Source organism: Scomber japonicus, chromosome 2 (genome assembly GCF_027409825.1).
Source record: "Scomber japonicus isolate fScoJap1 chromosome 2, fScoJap1.pri, whole genome shotgun sequence".
Classification (NCBI taxonomy): Eukaryota; Metazoa; Chordata; class Actinopteri; order Scombriformes; family Scombridae; genus Scomber; species Scomber japonicus.
Window position 1 is genome coordinate 40,994,759 of NC_070579.1, and position 7,251 is coordinate 41,002,009.

A 7,251-nucleotide genomic window follows, 5' to 3' on the forward strand; every position below is an offset into this window, starting at 1 on the left:
TGTTGGCCTGAAACATAGTTTTTTGTTCCTTACAGAAGATGAAAGAACATGACGAGGATCAGGAGGATAGATTGGTATGTATTCCTTTGAATTTATTTTTTGTTTGGATGTGGCCTATATAAAAAAATGGTCTCCTGTAGGGGTGTGTATCTCTCCAATAAAAGACGATTCGATTTGTATCTCGATACATGGAGTACGATACGATTCAGAAACCTTCATTTTAAAATGGAACGATTCGATTCAGAAGGAATTCGATTCGATCCGATCCGATTCAATGTGGCACGGCTCAATTCGAGAGGGTATGATGTAATGGAACTCTTGTTGAAAGTAGACAATCATTTCATAAAATGAATTAACTTGTAAATGTGGCATTTCCTTCAAAAAGATTTATCAAAGACTAGAGAAAAAGTGTATTTGTAGTTTTTGTCATGTTTATTAACATGTAACACGTAAGAGCTCTCCAACGTTAATTAAATTCAAAGAAACAACAGAGATATGTGTAGTGTATTTCTTCTTTTTTTTTAAAGTGCCATCTTGCCACATGCAAACTTAATAACTCTATCAAAACAATTACATCATTTTCTATTAGTTTTCACTCTTCTGAGAGCTCTCCAAAGCCCAACATATTCTTGTTAATTAAATTCAAAGAAACAAGAGAGAGATCTGTGTAGCCTCAGATCAAGGCACAATGAGCTAGTGAGGTAGAACATAAAATTTCAAGACATCCCTTGTATATTTTTTTCTGAAAGAGAACAAAGTGGTAAGCAGATTGTCAGTCATTTAAAGTGCTGTTTTAACATGCATCTGCTTAATAAAATCCCCACTAGTAACTACTAGTGTATTTCTTTTTAAAGTGTCATCTTGCCACATGTAAACAAAATAACTATCAAAAACAATAACATCTTATTCATTTTAGTTTTCTCACTCTTCTGAGAGTGTCCAACACTGTATGCATGGTGCACTCACGTACACACACACTTGACCATTATATGTTCATCCCATACACGCAGTGAAGAAGTTCATGTGCTTAATGCTTGTCAAGGTTCTTCTTAAGAAAAATCAGTTGATCGACATGATCATGTCGTAGTACACTGCGTTGCGCAGAAACAATGTCTCCTGCAGTGCTGAAAACTCTTTCTGATGCCAGACTGGTGGCTGGTATACATAAGTATTTCTTTGCAAGAGATGACAACAGTTGCAGGTCTTCCTGTGCCTTCCACCACTCTAGTGGGTTGTCGGTGAGGGGCAAAGGACTCTCTGTATCTCATGAGCTCCTCACCTGCTGCTGCCCTGACCTCAAAGGCTTCCCCAAACAGCTGGGCCATTGCTGCAGTCTTTTTCATTTTGGGCGGAGGTTCATCATCTGAAATACATAGGAATGACTTTATGTTAGTGGTTGGTTGCCAAAAGTCTTGAGTTTTTCTTTCATCTTATATGCTTACACCTCACTATGTCTAAAACACACCTTTTGGCTCATCCTGGATCTGAGGACCAGCTATCCTGTTGTGTGGATCTCTACAAGCAGGGTCTCTCTGAACATGCCCCTGGCTATCTGCATTAGGGATCGACCGATATGGTTTTTTAAGGGCTGATACTGATAGGAAACCGATATTTAGAACCGATATTCATTTGCAGTAAAAATTTAAATTTTGGTGTCAAAATTTAGAATAACACACTTGGGATTAGACTGAATACAGTATACTGTTTGTTTGTTTTTGTACACTGTGAAAATCTGTGATAAAAAGAGCATAAACGTTTGTAGAATAACACAAACTCTGACGCAAATCTTGTTTGAAATTGTTTTATTATATAAAAACAAAGTGCAGAGATCTCTTAACATTCACTGAAATAAATAAAATGGCTCCCTGATTTTTTATAAGATGAAAGTAAAAACTGAACTGTACTGTACAGTACTGAAATTTGAGTCTCGGCAATAAGTTAAATGATTCTAAAAACAAAAAGTGCAGGGATCATCTAGCAGCATATATTTAACTTAACTGAAATAAATAAACAAATAAAATAACATAGCTAAATTTTTATAAAATAAATTAAAGTAAACACTGAACTGTAGTACTGAATTTGAGTCTCAGTTAGTAGTCCCAATCCAGTAGCACCAGATTGTAGTTCAGAAAGCAGAGCTGCTCAGCGTGCTCTCCTGTAAGACGGCTTCTGTTCCTCTCATGAATTTCAGAGACTTCACTGAAGACACGCTCACTCGGAACAGAAGAGGGTGGTGAGCTAAGAAACCTTCTTGCTTGTGTTGCAAGTAGCTTGAAGCGTCCTTTATTCTGTTTCCACCACTGGAGTGGATCCCCCTTACGCCTGTCAATCATTGGCTCCCTGAGGTACAGTTGTAACTCATCCTCAAGGCAGGCCTCGGCCAACGGCTCACCAGTGTGGGGTCCTAGCAGAGAAATGAACATGTCATCAGTACGGCAAACGCAGGATGTCTCTTCTCTGCGTTGCCTTTTGGTGGTTCCCCTGTCACTTTCATGGGTTCCACTCTCTTCTGCAGTAGCCTGCTCTTCGTCACTTACCAATTCTGCAGCAGTCACCTCCATACTGGCTTCTTCTGTAGCAGCATGCTCTTCTTGACTGCTCTGTTTTGCCGCACTTTCCATATCCTCTCTCAGCCATTCTTTGGCCTTGGACAACGTAATGTCAGAGGAGAACGCATGATTCTTGTAGCGTGGATCTAGAAGACATGCCAGCACCACAGTTTTCATGTCTTCTAGTTTTGAGAAGCGTTTGATCAAGCTCTCCCTCATGGCTTGCCTGAGTGTTCCGATGCCTCGTGTTGAGGGCCCATCATCTTCAAGTAGCATCTTCAGCACGGCCAGACAGGGAATAATGCAGGATGCTGATGCACTGTTAGAGCTTACCTCTAGTGTCACTTCCTCTATTGGGATAAGAGTTTCGACCAAATTGGACACAATATCCCACTGATAAGCAGTAGGACATGCAAATCCTCCATGCGCACCAGCATAGATATTAAGAGCACGCTTTTGCTCCAGCGCTCTTTGCAGCATGTGGAGCATTGAGTTCCATCTTGTTGGAACAGCCTGGATTAGGTTGTGTTGTGGCAGGCTAAGGTCCTTCTGAATGTCCTTCAAACGCTGCTTGGCAAGAATCGAGTGGTGGAAATTGGTGGCACACTTCTTGATGATTGCAATGATATCTGTAACTGCTCTTTGACTTGACAGACCATCATTCACCACGAAATGCAAAGAGTGAGCTGTGCAGCTGAGATCTGGAAGTTCAGCGAGCCTCATTCCTTTCACCATATTTGCTCCACTATCTCGAAGCACAAGTGTAACGCGGTCTTTACTTATGTTCCAATCCGGAAGCATGCCCAGGAATGTCTCTCTGATGTATTCCCCACTGTGGGATCCATTCCTTACCTTAGTGTTCAAAACAACCTGGTTTCTGTTCCATTCATTGTCAATGAAGTGACATGTGAGGCTCATCAAAGACTCTGTGGATCCAGACCAGCAGTCCGTAGTGAAGGAGAGTGCATGACCAGCAATCTCTGGTTGGATCAGGGCTTTTACCTTCTAAACAACCTTGTGGTGAACTTCTGGGAGCATTCCAGTGCGATAGTACTTCTCACTTTTCAGTGAGTATTGTGGTGCTGCTGCTCCCATGAGGCGCTTAAAGCCAATGTCAGAGACAACTGTGAATGGCTGGTTGTCAGTGATTATCATTTCTGTAATTAGTTTGTCAATTAGTTTAGATCGTTGATCTGAATTTGGCCACTTTCTTTGTCTTTGAAACAGGTCTTGTATTGTAGGCTGAGATAAGGTTGCTGTCCCTGCCTGAGATGAAGTTGTTGTCCCCAGCTGTGATTGTGAAGTTGCATACAAGTCACTGTGATGGATCCTAAGATGGGACCACAGGTTTGAAGTATTTAAAGTTTTTGCACTTGTTCCACCTCCCATGCTGACATTTTCTTTGCAGGTATTACACACTGCCTTTCCTACAGTTGGTTGTGTGAAATACTGCCATACAGCACTTTTCGCCCTCCTCTTTGATCCATCCATCTGTAATGAGGATTTAGAAAAAGAGAGACATACAGAAAGAGTGAGTTAAAAAGTTCAAATGTATATAAAATATATATACTTAATTTATTATAACAAAACAGCTTTGCAAAGTCTCTAGTTGGTTTCAATTCTTTAAATACAGTAGTGGAAAGAAACATTTACTTAAGTACTGTACTAAAATATATTTTTTAAAGTACTTGTACTTTACTTTTCCATTTGATGTTACTTATTATACTTACTTTCTACTCTTATGATATATGAATAACAGTTAATTAATGATGTCTTATGTTCTCTCACAGGTAAATCTGAGCCAGCCTGATTAAGTGCAAACAAATAAAGAGGATGGCAGAAACAGGAACCTTGGCTCAATTAATTTATTGATAGTTTTAGTAGTTACTTTTCAGATTTTTTATTTTTTACATCAAATAGCATAATTAGTTTATAAATAAAGATTACACTTTCAATGGTTACCAGACTTGCTTTAATTAAAGTAATTACATGTATTTAATATACCAGTCACATTTCATTTGTTCAGCAAAATGAGTGCTTTTACTTTAATGCCAAGTAAATCATCATTATCAAGCTTACTGTTAACACTTAAACTGTTAATGAACTAGGCCTACATGAAATATATTGTTAAAGTCGACTCTACTTGTGAAATTCAACAGGTTCAGCTCTCTAAATCTGTAGGTTACTTGCTGTACCCGTATGTTGCTATGTCTTCTTTTTATTAAATAAAGGAGCTGCAGGTCATGTTCACTTGATCATTCTTTTTTTTTTTTTGCCGTGGTGCTATTTATTTTTAGAATTTCGGCTATTTGCAAAATCAGGTCGCATTTGATGTGACTATAGGCAGGCAGGTAGGTGCAAATTTTGCTTCTGGGCATGCATGTCATTGAAACTGATCATAATAAGGTTGTGGTGTCTTTAAAACTTCACCATAGAGTATTTTTATTGCAACTTCGGCATTTTCTGTTGCCTTACCTTCAAACAGCACACTGCTATTTCACGGAGCAGTCCTCTCCTCTCCTCCTCTCCTCCTCCCCTCCTCCCCCTCTCCTCTCCTCCTCTCCTCTCCTCTCGTCTCTGTGGCACTGCATCTAGAAGCTGCAGTGTTGACTGGCTGTCACTTGTGCCGTGCAGCCAGTCAGTGGGCGCTGTAGGCAGGACATTGTTACACAGCCAAGAGTAGTGACTTCAGGCAGAGAGAGACGGCTGCATAAGAGCCAAAGGAGAGCGTTTTAAAATAAACTTATTTTATCGGTTATCGGTGGAAAAAACGGCCGATGCCAATTATCATAAAATGCCGAATATCGGCCGATGTTATCGGCCATGCCGATTATTGGTCGATCCTTAATCTGCATCCCCTGCTTCCTAGTCAAAATCAATGTAAAAAAAAAAACAACAATGTTAATCATTGATAACAAATTCAAAAGCTGAATTAACTAAATAGTGAGTAATTTTGTTAAATCCAGGACACACGGTCAATAGATGATAAATCATGTGCAGTACAATACAGAAATATGTTCAAGAGCAGCTGTTACAATACACTATCATAATTATTTTGTATTCAGTTATTGAAGGGTGTTTTTTTGTTTGGCCTACCTTGTTAAGCAGGGCAGTAGCTTCAGCTGAAATACGTAAGAATATCCTCTCAGCATCTTCATCACTCAGGAAAGGGAGAGTCTTAAAACGAGGGTCTAAAGCAGACGCTGTATGGAGGAGGTCCTCAAGATGTGTGTATCGCTTTTCAAAGTCATTCTTAAATGCCTTCTTCATCTCAGTGATGAGTGGTGTATCTTCATCCATTGACTCAAAGTGTGTTTTTAGCTTTGCTCTGAGGGGACCAATCATTGATAGTGTCGGCATCTCATCCTCACAAAGTATAGTTGTCACTACTCACAGGTGCCATCAACCGGACGATGTCTTCAGTATTGCAGATGTCCTTCTCACCCAGAGTATTCACCTCTTCTCCTTTCCTTAGTTCCCTTGACATGAGTATGGCAAAAACTGCAGGTTGCTGCTCTAAAAAACGTTTGAGTATGTCATGGGAGCTATTCCACCGCGTTGATACATCCTGGATTAGCTTGTGGGAAGGCAATGCTAGTTGCTGCTGTTTCTACTGTAGGATTTCAGCTCCTCTTATGTTGCGATGCAAAAAACCAACCACCTTCCTCACTCTTCCCAGTAACCTCGCAGCAGTGTCAGCGTGAAAGGCTTTCTGAGAGGCCAGGTTTAAGGTGTGAGCAAAGCACCCGAGGTGTCGTGTCATCTCTGCCTCAACTCCAGCTGCAATCATATTCCGAGCATTATCAGTAACTAGAGCTGGCTCTTTATGTGCAATGTTCCACTCAATACATGCTTCTTTTAATAAAGCACCTATGTTTTTTCCTGTGTGTGACTCGTTGAATATCGTGGTTCGTAAAACATGACTCCTCAGCTCCCAGTCCGGAGAGATATGGTGCGCTGTGATTGTCACGTAGGAGTCAGTGGCACATGATGTCCAGGCATCGGTGGTAATTGCCACTTGTTCTGTTTTGGATAACTGTTCTTTGACTTCATCCTTAACTTTGTTGTACACTCTGGCAGGCACTTGTTAGTGAAATGCTGTCGAGTCGGTATGGTGTATCGGGGCTCTAATGTTTTTATCATGTCCCGAAAGCCATCATTCTCGACGACAGAGTACGGTCTCATGTCTTTAACAATGAACCGGGTTATTACCTTTGCTATCGCCGAGTTGTGAGTGAGTTTTGGCTGGAATAAGTCCTGTATTCCTGTCGGTGTCTTTGTGCTAGCTGTGCTAGCCTCCTCCTCCTCGCCTGTTTCCCCGTGCCGTCTCACCAAGTGATTGTGGAGATTTGTCGTACTAGCGGAGTACTTTATCGCAGTTTTACAGTCTGTGCATATAGCAACGCTTTTATCCAGTACTCCATTCTTCAAATAAAATCAGAATTTCTTCCACACTTTAGACTTTAAACTTGCCGGAGCGTTGTGAATCCTGCCCGAGTCCGCCATTTTTAAACTTTCCCTCACAAACTCACAGCGCTATCTGACGTAACTGCAACAAGTCTCGCTAGAGTTTTAAGGGAGGGAGCGAGAGACGGTCAGAGAGAGAGAGATGCAGTTTACAGCACAGCAGCTGCTGCTGCATCGGCAGCATCACCCGATTCATAATTTTTTAATTGGGCCATCGGCTGGTTCAAGCTGTATT

The 7,251-nt window shown here is 40.8% G+C and overlaps 1 pseudogene; it reads right to left on the bottom strand.

Annotated features, from left to right (window-relative positions):
• Positions 1-2,090: 2,090 nt before the first annotated feature.
• Positions 2,091-5,849, bottom strand: LOC128367275 (zinc finger BED domain-containing protein 4-like; annotated as a pseudogene).
• Between the last annotated feature and the right edge of the window lie 1,402 nt (positions 5,850-7,251).